Below are 13,819 nucleotides of genomic sequence, written 5' to 3' on the forward strand. Positions count from 1 at the left end.
ACATAGAAGACATAGAAGAAACAGATACATCAGTCAAAGAAATGTTAAATACAAAAAAAAAAATTCCTGACACAGAGCACCCAGGCAATCCGGGATACCATGAAAAGGTCTAACCTAAGTATAATAGAAATAGAAGAAGGTAAAGAGTACCAGCTCCAAGGCCCAGAAAGTATTTTCAACAAAATCATAGAAGAAAACTTTCCCAACCTAAAGAAAGAGATGCCCAAAAAGCTTGTGGAACACTAATTAGACTGGACCAGAAATGAACTCCTGCCACATAATAATCAAAACACAAAATCTGCAGGGCAAAGAATATTAAAAACCTGCAAGGGCAAAAGACCAGGTAACATACAAATGCAGACTTATCAGAATTACATCCAATTTCTCAACAGAAACTCTAAAAGCTAGAAGAGCTTAGACAGAAACCTTGTGATCTCAAAACAAAACAAAACAAAACAATACCACAGATGAAAGCAAAAAAAAAAAAAAAAAAAAACAAGTACACCAAAGAGGAGTAGAAAACAGGAAATAATCAAAATCAGGACTGAAACCAATCAGAACCAAATAGAACAGGACAAAGAATCAATGAAATCAAGAGTTGTTTCTTTGAGAAAATCTACAGGATAGACAAGCCTAGACAAAATAACCAAACGACAGAGACAGTATTCAAATAAACAAAATCAAATATGGAATGGGAGAGATAACAATGGGCACTGAGGACTTTGAGAAACTTAAAGCAATTCCACTAATATTAGGAACAAGACAAAGTTTCCCACACTTTCCTTAGCTATTCAATATAGTCTTTAGGTACTACAGTATTTAAAGTATTCAAAAAAGTATTAGGTCTTACTTCAAAAGTCTGTATTACACAAAATTAGGAAATCTTAATGAAATTGATGATTTTTCTAGACAGATAACACTTATCGAAGTTAAATCAAAATCAAGTAAAGTATTTAAACAGCTCTATAACCCCTAAAGAAATATAAGCAGTCATCAAATGTCTCCTAACCAAAAAAAAAAATTGAGGGCCAGATGGTTTAAGTGCAGAATTCTATAGGACTTTCAAAGAAGAGCTAGTACCAATACTCCTCAAACTATTCTACAAAATAGAAACAGAAGGAACATTGCCAAACTCATTCTATGAAGCCACGGTCACCCTGACATCTAAACCACACAAAGAAAGAGAATTTCAAACTAATTTCCTTTATGAACATTGATGCAAAAATAATAAAATACTCACAAACTAAATCTGGAAACATCATCATCCACGATCAAGTAGGCTTCGTCCCAGGGATGCAGGGATGGTTCAATATACAAAAATCCATCAACATAATTCACCATATAAACAAACTGAAAGAAAAAAATCACATGATCACCTCATTAAATGCTGAAAGCCTTTGACAAAATCAACATCCCTTCATATTAACTGTATTAGAGAGATCAGAGATTAAAGGCACATACCTAAACATAGTCAAAGCAATATACAGCAAGCCAGTGGCCTACATCAAACTAAATGGAGAGAAACTTAAAGTAATTCCACTAATATCAGGGATAAGACAAGGATGCCTACTCTTTTCCTATCTATTCAATATAGTACTTAAAAAGTTCTATCCGGAGAACTAAGACCACTAAAGGAGATCCAGGGAATACAAATTGGAAAGGAAGAGGTCAAAGTATCACTATTTGCAAATGACATGATAGTATATATAAGTGACACCAAAATTCTACCAGAGACTTCCCACATCTGATAAACACCTTCAACAAAGTGACTAGATACAAAATTAACTCAAAGAAATCAGTAGCCCTCCTTTATCCCAGGAAATCAGGGAAACAACGACCTTCACAATAGTTACGAATAATATAAAATATCTTAACGTAACTCTTACTAAGCAAGTAAAAGATCGTTATGAAAAGAACTTCAAGTCTCTGAAGAAAAGAATTGATGAATTTATTAGAAGATGGAAAGATTTCCCATATTCATGGATAGGTAAGATTAACATAGTAAAAATGGCCATCTTACCAGAAAGCAATCAACAGATTTAATGCAATCCCCCTCAACATTCTAACACAATCTTTTATAGACCTTGGAACAGCAATTCTAAACTTCATATAGAAAATCAAAAAGCCCAGAATAGCCAAAACAGCTGAACAATAAAAGAACCTTGGGAAGAATCGCCACCCCTGACCTCAAGTTGTACTACAGAACAATAGTGTTAAAAAACAAAATAAAACAAAACTGAATGGTCCTAGCACAGAAACAGACACATTGATCAATAGAAAGAATCAAAAATCTAGAAATCCACACACCTATGGACACTTTATTTTTGATACAGAAGCCAAAACCATACAATGATAAAAACAAAAAAAGAAGGCATCTTTAACAAATGGTCTAACTGGACATCTACATGTAGAAGAATGCAAATTGATCCATATTTATTATTCTGCACAAACCTAAAGTCCAAGTGGATCAAGGACCTCAACATAAAACTAGATACACTAAGTCTTACAGAATTGAAAGTGGGAAATAGCCTTGAGTGCATTGGTATAAGAGACAGTTTCCTGAACAAAACATTAATGGCTCAGCCTCTAAGATCAAAAATTGGTAAATGTCCACTTATCAGTGAATACATATTGTGTGAGTTCCTTTGTGATTGTGTTACCTCACTCAAGATGATGCCCTCCAGGTCCATCCATTTGGCTAGGAATTTCATAAATTCATTCTTTTTAATAGCTGAGTAGTACTCCATTGTGTAAATGTACCACATTTTCTGTATCCATTCCTCTGTTGAGGGGCATCTGGGTTCTTTCCAGCTTCTGGCTATTATAAATAAGGCTGCTATGAACATAGTGGAGCATGTGTCCTTCTTACCGGTTGGGACATCTTCTGGATATATGCCCAGGAGAGGTATTACTGGATCCTCCGGTAGTACTATGTCCAATTTTCTGAGGAACCGCCAGACTGATTTCCAGAGTGGTTGTACAAGCTTGCAATCCCACAAACAATGGAGGAGTGTTCCTCTTTCTCCACATCCTCGCCAGCATCTGCTGTCACCTGAATTTTTGATCTTAGCCATTCTGACTGGTGTGAGGTGGAATCTCAGGGTTGTTTTGATTTGCATTTCCCTGATGATTAAGGATGTTGAACATTTTTTCAGGTGCTTCTCCGCCATTCGGTATTCCTCAGGTGAGAATTCTTTGTTCAGTTCTGAGCCCCATTTTTAATGGGGTTATTTGATTTTCTGGAGTCCACCTTCTTGAGTTCTTTATATATATTGGATATTAGTCCCTTATCTGATTTAGGATAGGTAAAGATCCTTTCCCAATCTGTTGGTGGTTTTTTTGTCTTATTGATGGTGTCTTTTGCCTTGCAGAAGCTTTGCAGTTTCATGAGGTCCCACTTGTCAATTCTCGATCTTACAGCACAAGCCATTGCTGTTCTATTCAAGAATTTTTCCCCTGTGCCCATATCTTCAAGGCTTTTCCCCACTTTCTCCTCTATAAGTTTCAGTGTCTCTGGTTTTATGTGAAGTTCTTTGATCCACTTAGACTTGACCTTAGTACAAGGAGATAGGAATGGATCGATTCGCATTCTTCAACATGATCACAACCAGTTGTGCCAGCACCATTTGTTGAAAATGCTGTCTTTCTTCCACTGGATGATTTTTGCTCCCTTGTCAAAGATCAAGTGACCATAGGTGTTTGGGTTCATTTCTGGGTCTTCAATTCTATTCCATTGGTCTACTTGTCTGTCACTATACCAGTACCACACAGTTTTTATCACAATTGCTCTGTAGTAAAGCTTTAGGTCCGACATGGTGATTCCACCAGAGGTTCTTTTATCCTTGAGAAGAGTTTTTGCTATCCTAGGTTTTTTGTTAGTCCAGATGAATTTGCAGATTGCACTTTCTAATTCGTTGAAGAATTGAGTTGGAATTTTGATGGGGATTGCATTGAATCTGTAGATTGCTTTTGGCAAGATAGCCATTTTTACAATGTTGATCCTGCCAATCCATGAGCATGGGAGATCTTTCCATCTTCTGAGATCTTCTATAATTTCTTTCTTCAGAGACTTGAAGTTTTTATTATACAGATCTTTCACTTCCTTAGTTAGAGTCATGCCAAGATATTTTATATTATTTGTGACTATTGAGAAGGGTGTTGTTTCCCTAATTTCTTTCTCAGCCTGTTTATTCTTTGTGTACAGAAAGGCCATTGATTTGTTTGAGTTAATTTTATATCCAGCTACTTAGATACAATTTGCTAAACACATGAAACTCAAGAAGAATGAAAACCAAAGTGTGGACACTATGCCCCTTCTTAGAATTGGGAACAAAACAAAAACAAAAAAGTTACAGAGACAAAGTTTGGAGCTGTGATGAAAGGATGGACCATCTAGAGACTGCCATATCCAGGGATCCATCCCATAATCAGCTTTCAAACGCTAACAACATTGCATACACTAGCAAGATTTTGCTGAAAGGACCCAGATATAGCTCTCTCTTGTGAGACTATACTGGGGCCTAGCAAACACAGAAGTGGATGCTCACAGTCAGCTATTGGATGGATCACAGGACTCCCAATGGAGAAGCTAGAGAAAGTACCCAAGGAGTTAAAGAGATCTGCAACCCTATAGGGGGAACAACATAATGAACAAACCAGTACACCGGAGCTCTTGTCTCTAGCTGCATATGTATGGAAAGATGGCCTAGTCGGCCATCACTGGAAAGAGAAGCCCATTGGACTTGCAAACTTTATATGCCCCAATACAGGGGAATGCCAGGGCCAAAAGAATGGGAATGCGTGGGTAGGGAAGTGGGGCGGGGTATGGGGGACTTTTGGGATAGCATTGGAAATGTAATTGAGGAAAATACATAATAAAAATATATTAAAAATTAAAAAATAAATAAATAAAAAACTAATAAAAATTGGTAAATGGTACCTCAGGAAACTGCAAAGCTTCTATAAGGCCAAAGATGTCATCCATAGGACAAAACAACAGCCTATAGATTGGCAAAGGATCTTCATCAACCCAACATCTGAGGGATAATATTCAAATTGAAAAAGAACTTAAGGAGTTAGACATCAACAACCCAAATAACCCAATTAAAAAGTGGTGTACAAACCTAAACAGAATTCTCAACAGAGGAATCTCAAATGGCCAAGACACACTTAAAGAAATGTTAAAGATCCTTAGTCATCAGGGAAATGAAAATCAAAATAGCAGTGAGATTCTACATTACACAAATCAGAATAGCTGAGTTCAAAAACTCAAGTGATAGCACATGATTGCAAGGATGTGGGGCTGGGAGAACATTCCTCCATTGTTGGGAGTGCCAACTTATACAACTCTGGAAACCAATTTGATGGTTTTTCAGAGAACTCAGAACACTCCTATCTAAAGATCCAGATATACCACTTCTGGGCATGTACCCAAAAGATGCTCTTCCATCCCACAAGGACACTTGCTCAACTATATTCATAGCAGCTTTATTTGTAATAGTCAGAAACTGGAAGCAACCTAGATAGCCCTAAACTGAAGAGTAGATAAAGAAAATGTGACACATCTACTCAATGAAATACTATTCAGCTATTAAAAACAAAACCACCATGAATTTTGCAGACAAATAGATGGAACTTGAGAATATCATCCTGCGTGCAGTGACCCAGTTTCAAAAGGACATTCATGGTATATCCTCACTTATAAGTGAATATTAGCCATAACATCACAGGATACCCATACTATACTCCAAAGACCCAGAGAAGCTAAACAAGAAGGAAGGCCTAATGAAGATACTTGAATCTTACTTAGAAGGGGGAATAAAATAGTCATAAGAGAGGGAGCTGGGTGGGAGGGGATAGTGAGGGGAATGGGGGGTGTCAGAAGCAAGTGTGCAGAGAGATAGGAGAGATACCCAGATGGCCTTGAGAATGAATGGAAATCTGGAACTGATGGGCATGAGGAGGTGGAGGGCATGACAAAGATAAGGGAGGTGCCTAAGAATCAATGAAGGTGACTTTAGCTGTGATTCATAGCACTAGGGTTACAGAACCTGAAGAGGTACCTTCTGTAGCCAGGCAGGAACCCCAGTGGAGTGATAAGGACACCAAACCACCCACAAAACTTTCTGCCCAAAATTTACTCTGTCTACATGAAATACAGGGACAGGGATGGAGCAGAGACTGAAGGAATGACCAACCAATAACCAGCCCAATTTGAGACCCATCCCATGGGCAATCACCAATTGCTGACATTATTAATCATACTATATTATGCTTGTAGACAGGAGTCTAGTCTGTCATCTGAGAGGCTCCACGCAGGAACTGACTAAAACAGATGCAGACACTCACAGTGAAACAGTAGATGGAGCTTGGGAGCTCTTATGAAACAATAAGGGGAGTGATTGGGGACCCCCTATGGGGATAGGAACTCCACAAGAAGACCAACAGAGTCAACTAACCTGGACCATTGGGGCTCTCGGAGACAGAACCACAAACCAAAGAGTATACTTAGGTTGAACCTAGGCCTCTCTGCACATATGTAGCAGATGTGCAGCTTGGTCTTCATGTAGGTCTGGAATAACTGGAGAGGGGCCTATCCCAAGAGCTGTTACCTGTCCTTGGGCTATGCTATAGCTGGGCTTCCTTGTATGACCTCAGTGGGAGAGGATGCACCTAACCCCATAGAAAATTGATGTGGAAGGGTGGGAGGGATAACTAGGGGGTCCCAACCCACTCAGAGGAGAAGGGGAGGGGTGGGAAAAGGATTGTAGCAGGGACAGAAGGAGGCAGTGATTGGGATATAAAGTGAATAAATAAAAAAAGTAAATTAAAAAAATTTTTTAAATCTGGGCATGGTGGCGCACACCTTTAATCTCAACACTCAGGAGGCAGAGGCAGGCAGATTTCTGAGTTCGAGACCAGCCTGGTCTACAAAGTGAGTTCCAGGACAGCCAGGGCTATACAGAGAAACCCTGTCTCGAAAAAACCAAAAATAAAAATAATAATAATAAAATAAAATAAAATTTAAATATCACAATATTTAGGGAGATAGAAGTTTTAATTGACTATTTCATGTGTGCCTATATCTAATTATAGCACTACACCATTTTCATGCAGATTTTTATGAATTAAATTTTTTAATTAAGGATAACATTCACAACCATTTTCTTTAATATATTGCTCTTGGTTTGGCATAATGCTTTTATTCACAACTTAATGTCATTTTAACTACAAAAAATTTCAAATACTAGCAATGTCAAGTATCCCATGGTGATCATTAATAAAAACCATGTTGATCAACCAGGTGCTCCATCTTCCTTTCAGCCCACACCTCCAGCTGCAACTGAGGATCTGCATCCCACACCCCTGCCTACAGCTCTGCCCGCCTTGTGGGAGGCCTACAGCTGTCTGGGACAACCAGTCCCAGAGGATTACTACTCCAGAGGTCAGTCAGCATTACAGACAACTTGATGGTAAAAGGCAGGCACAAGAACATAATCAACAGAAGCCAGTGCAATGTGTCACCATCAGAACCCAGCTCTCTACTACAGAAACCCCTAGATATCCTACCACACATGAAGAGCAAAATTGTGACCTTAAATCTCATCTCATGAAGATGATAGAGGTCTTTAAAGATGACATAAATAAGTTCCTTAAAGAAACTCAGGAAAACACAGTCAAATTGATAAAAGTCCTTAAGATGGAAATAAATAAATAAATAAATGCCTTAAAAAATACAAGGAACTACAATTAAACAGATGAAAGAAAGAAATAAAACAGTCCAAGACCTAAAAATGGAAATAGAAGCAATAAAGAAAACACAAACAAATGCAACCCTGGAGATGGAAAACCTAGGAAAAGAGCAAGAACTACATACACAAGCGTCATCAGATTACAAGAGAAAGAAGAGAGAATCTTAGCCATAGAAGATAGCATAGAAGAAACTGATACATTGGTCAAAGAAAATACCAAATGTGAAAAGTTTCTAACTCGAAACATCCAGGAAATCTGAGACACTATGAAAAGGGCAAACCTAAGAATAATAGGAATAGAAGAGTGTGAAGATTCCCAGTTCAAAGGAACAGAAAACATCTTCAGCAAAACCAAAGAAGAAAACTTCCCTAACCTAAAGAACAAGATGGCTATAAATGTACAAGGCTTTTGAGAATTCAATGAAAATGAAAGCACAACATATCCAAACTTATAGGACACAATGAACACAGTGCTAAGAGGAAAATTCATAACACTAAATGACTTGATAAAGAAATTGGGCAGATATCATACTAGCATCTTAACAGCATACCTGGAAGCTCTAGAATGAAAAGAAGCAAACATGCCCAAGAGGGGTAGATGCCAGGAAATAGTCAAACTCATTACTGAAATTAATCAAATAGAAATAATGAGAACAATACAAATATTCAATAAAACCAATTTTTAAAATGGGATGCAGAACTAAACAGAGAAGTCCCAATACAGGAATCTTGAATGGCTAAGAAAAACTGAAAGATATGTTTAACATAGTTAGTCATCAGGGAAATGCAAATCAAAACAACCCTGAGATTCCACCATACACCAGTCAGAGTGGCTAAGATCAATAACACAAGCAGCACTCCTCCATTGTTGGGGGATTGCAAACTTGAAAAACCACTCTGGAAATCAGTCTAGCAGTTTCTCAGAAAATTGGAAATAGATACCCTATACCTCTCCTGGGCATATACCCAAAAGATGCTCCACCATCCCATAAGGATATATGCTCCACTATGTTCATAGCAGCTTTATTGGTCATAGCAAAAAACTGGAAACAGCCCAGATGTCCCTCAACTAAAGAATGGATACAGAAAATGTGGTTCATTTACACAGTGAAATACTACTCAGCTATCAAGAACAAGGACATCATGTACTTTGCAAGCAAGTGGATGGAACTAGAAAACATCATCCTGAGTGAGGTAACCCAGACCTAAAAGGACATGCATGGTATACACACACTGATAAGTAGATATTAGCCATAAAGTACAGGATACCCATGCTGCATCCCACAGAACCAAAGAAGTTAAACAAGAAGGAAGGCCCAAATGAGGATGCTTCAATCTCACTTAGAAGGGGGAATAAAATAGTCATAGGAGGCAGAGGGAGGAAGGGAAATGGAAAGGAGAGGTCTTGGGGAGGGACTGAGGGGGCATCAGCATTAGGTGTGGGAAAGAGACAAGAGAGAGGGCCAGAAAGAAGGGAGAATGAATGGAAATCTGCAGTCGCTGGGGCAGGGCATCAGGGGAATCTCTAGAAACACCAGAGACCTGGGAGGAGGGAGGCTCCCAGGTATCAATGCAGGTGACCTTAGCAGAGATGCCTAACAGTGGGAACATGAAACCACAAGAAGCCCCCTCCTGTAACCAGGCAGGAAACAGGCAGGAACCCCAGGATAAGAACACCAACTCACCCACAAAATCTTCAGCCCAAAATTTGTCCTGTCTAAAAGCAATGCAGGGACAAAGATGGAGCAGAGACTGAAAGAATGATGAACCAATGATCAGTCCAACTTGAGATCCATCCCATGGGCAATTACCAATCCCTGATACTATTAATGATAGTCTGCTATGCTTGCAGACAGAAGTCTAGCATGGCTGTCCTCTGCATGGCTCTACCCAGCAGCTAACAGAAACAGATGCAGATACCCACAGCCTAACATGGGATGAACATCAGGGACTATTATGGAAGAGTTGGGGGAAGAATTGAAGGCCCTGAAGGAAACAAAAACTCCACAGGAAGACAGAGTCAACTAGCCTGGACCCCTGGCAGATCTCAGAGACTGTGCCACCAACCAAAGAGCATACACAGGCTGAACCAAGGCCTATGATACATGGGGCTGCTTTATCTGTCCACAGTAGGATTTGCCTAACCATAGAAACACTTGATGGACCAGGGTGGATATTTACAAACTAAAAAACTGAACACACTGAATTTATGGATCTGCACTTAATGGCTATCAAACGCATTTGTTCAAGGAAAGAGGCACGCCTTTAAATATTCCAGTGCGTTATTTTTGCAAGGTCAGTTCTTAGCAGTGATACCCTGACTGTTTAGATTTTAGGTGTCAGTGAAAAATACATTATAGAAATCATCAAATGGTTAAAGTTCCTTTGGTTGTTGCTGTGATAGAATGCCCGACAAAAGCAATTCCCAGGAGAAGGGTTGATTTACCTTACAGTTCAGTATATGGTGGTGAAGACATAAAGATGGCATGAGATCCACATGAGATCTGCAGTCAGAGGACTCTGCTCTGGAACATTTATACTGATGTCAGTCTTCAGATTTAGGAAGTTCATAGCCAATCATTAAGTATTTCTTCACCTGTTCTGCTTGTCTCCTGGAACTTCTACGGTGAGAACTCGGAACTGCTCCAACTGTCTGTGATGCTCCATTCACTTTTTCAGTATAATCTGTCACCCTTGACTCAACAGCTTCAGCTTTCACCTTCAAACAGTGTTGCTTCTTATTGCCTTTGAATTCCTTTATAATTTTCATCTGTTATTGTAATTTCCACTACAATTTTTTAGAGTATCCATTTCTTTATGGATGTTTTTCAGTTTTCTATATAAATTATGTCTTCACTTACTCCACATCTTTAATTGTTTGAGTTTCTTCATGAACTTTGTGTTCATGGTTTGGGTAGAATGTGGCATTAAGTTGACTTTGGGGAAACTTTCAACTGAATTATTTTGCAAGTAGGTGTTATAATTTCCTGTCTATTTATCATGTTTATTGTTTTAGAAATGGCACACTAGAATTTAATATGTGCTAACTATGGGAGTCATATTATCTTCATCATAAAGACTTTCTTTTGCCTGTTTTAAGTCTGAAGTATGTTCATCACTTACAGACTTCTACCATCAACACAAAATAATTAAAGCCTGTAATTTCACCTGTCCCCAACCTAAATGCTAAGCTTCATGAAGAGAAGACTCAGGTAAATCTCTGTGGGAGGCTGAGGGTTACAAAGCATAAAAGGAAAGTGAAAAAAGCCAGCAGAGTGTGCCAAAGGCAAGAGAAAGATAAATAAAGGGCTGGCGATCCAACAGAGGGCTGGTGATCCAACCATGTGGGAAGAAAGTCAGGTGCTGGTCAGCTCTGGAGTTTGAGTTTGTTACACAATATAGCATGCTTGTAAAAAAAATGAACAAACAAATGAAACCAAATAAACAAACAAACAAAAAGTCAAGTCTGACCATAGCAGACTAGATTATATTACTCTTAAACCAGTTTGAGGGAAAAAATTTTTCAAAGAACTTAATTGTATAATATGCATGTGCTTTATATATGAGTGTATGTATGTTTGTATGTACTTAAGGAAAAGGATATAGCAAGAAGCACACAAATAAGAAACTACAAAATATGATTACAAAAACACAACCAACTATATCAGTAATTATCATGCTGTCTCTGCGTTAAACCCATGCACTGGTAAACATGCTTACTCCAAATGCTTAGGACCTGAACTATTTCTAGCTTTATATATTTTTAGTTATAAGGAAAGTCTTAGTTAAGGTCTCATTGCTGTGAAGAGACACCATGACCAGGATAACTCTCATAAGGACACCATTTAACCGGAGCTGGCTTACAGCTTCAGAGTTTCAGTGCATTATCATCAAGGCAGGAGGATCGCAGTGCCCAGGCAGTCATGGTGCAAGAGGATCTCAGAGTTCAACCTCTTCATCTGAAGGCCCTAGAAGAAGACTGGCTTCCAGGCAGTCAGAATAAGGGTATTAAAACCCAAGCCCACAGTGATAAACTTCCTCCAACAGGGCCACACTTCCAAATAGTGCCAATACCTGGGTCAAGCATATTCAAACCACCACAAGGAATATCTGCATATACACTATGAGATATATTGGGATGATATCCAAATCTGAAGTTAAAGTTTACTTATGTTTAATGTACACTTATAAAGTTTTCTAGGAGGCCTTTTTATAAAAGGCATGAGTAATCTTATGCATAAGACAAACTATTTTATATTTTGTATAGCAAATTATATTTCACTGTTTCAAGTAGTTTATTTGACAATATAGAATACTTTTCACCTGTATGAGCATTCGAAATCTTTCAAACTTTGGAGCAGTTAAGATTTGGGGTTTTTCAAGATACAATTTGCAAAGCACAAGAAAATCAAGAAGAGGGAAGACCAATGGTGGATACTTCATTCCTCCTTAGAATAGGGAACAAAATACCCATGAAAGGAGTTACAGAGACAAAGTTTGGAGCTAAGACAAAAGGATGGACTATCCGGAGACTACCCCACACCCAGGGATCCATCCCATAATCAGCCACCAAACCCAGACATTATTGCATATGCCAGCAATATTTTGATGAAGGGACCATGGTATAAGCTGTCTCTTGTGAGGCTTTGCCAGTGCCTGGCAAATACAGAAGAGGATGCTCACAATCAGCTATAAGATGGAACATGGGCCACCAGTGGAGGAGCTAGAGAAAGCATCCAAGGAGCTGAAGGGGTCTGCAACCCTATAAGTGGAACAACAATATGAACTAACCAGTACCCCCAGAGCTCGTGTCTCTAGCTGCATATGTAGCAGAAGATGGCCTAGTCGGCCACACTGGGAAGGGAGTCCCCTTGGTATTGCAAACTTTATATACCCCAGTACAGGGGAATGCCAGGGCCAAGAAGTGGGAGTGGGTGGGTAGGGGAGCAGGGTGGGGGGAGGGTATAGGGAACTTTCGGGATAGCATTTGAAATGTATATAAAGAATATATCTAATAAAAATAAATAAATAAAAGATTTTGGGTTTTTGGATCAGAGATTATCAGTTTGGATTGAAAGAGAAAGATCCTTACAGTGGGAGGAACACTGAACTTAGAGTTTCTTCAGAAACTCAAGTACAACAAATCAACACCAGGAAGAAAGGAGGTGAAAATCAAGGACAACAAAAGGCCACTGAAGCAAGTGCCACCAAAATAAATAGTAGATATAGTAAAATTAAAGACAAATTAGAATTAATGGTAAAAATATTAAAAGAGGAAAGAAGGATGTTGATGTTTCACACTAATGAAATGTAAAACCCACTAAAACATTACTAGGGTCATGAATAGTCACACTCCTCACAATTTACCTTTAAAATAAAAATCTTATAAAACTTAAAATCTGACAGTACCACAACCAGTGAGAAAATTGAACTCAAGTATCTTTAAAAACATTAATAAATATACAAAATATTAATGTTCATATTGGTTGAAGTATAATGCGCTGTAGGATTTTGTTCCCTAAACATAGAATACAGGTACATTACAGACACACAGGCATTTACAAATGCTCCGTGCATTAGAAAATTAAAGAAAAACAATAGTAATAGCTTCAGAGCAAAAGACAGACTGGACCATTTAATGTGTTAGAATCCAATACAACTATATTGAAATCCTATAAAATAAAATCCAACTAATTTCACATCAAAATGTCAGCAACCCAAAAGCTCACAACAGATTCCAGAGGAACAGAACCTTTGGATAAAAGAAGAAATCAAGTGGAAGCAGAAATGCTGAAAAAGAAAATCATACATCTAGATGTGGGATAAGATTACTAAGGTCTTAGAAAATGGAAAGGAAAAAAAGAAGCAGAAAGATATACATTGAACAGGCACATTTGTTGTTCAATCAAATCAATATTCACAAAAATGTGTAGTAATTAATGATAAGTATTTTATTAAAACTAAATACACCTCTAACTCTAGAAGCTAAACAACAATAAAGTAAACCAGAGAAAGAAGAAAATTACAGCAAAAAATAGTGATATTGATGGTAGTGAATTACCAATAAA

This window comes from Mus caroli, unplaced genomic scaffold (assembly GCF_978045245.1).
Source record: "Mus caroli unplaced genomic scaffold, Mus_caroli_1 scaffold_15, whole genome shotgun sequence".
Lineage (NCBI taxonomy): Eukaryota > Metazoa > Chordata > Mammalia > Rodentia > Muridae > Mus > Mus caroli.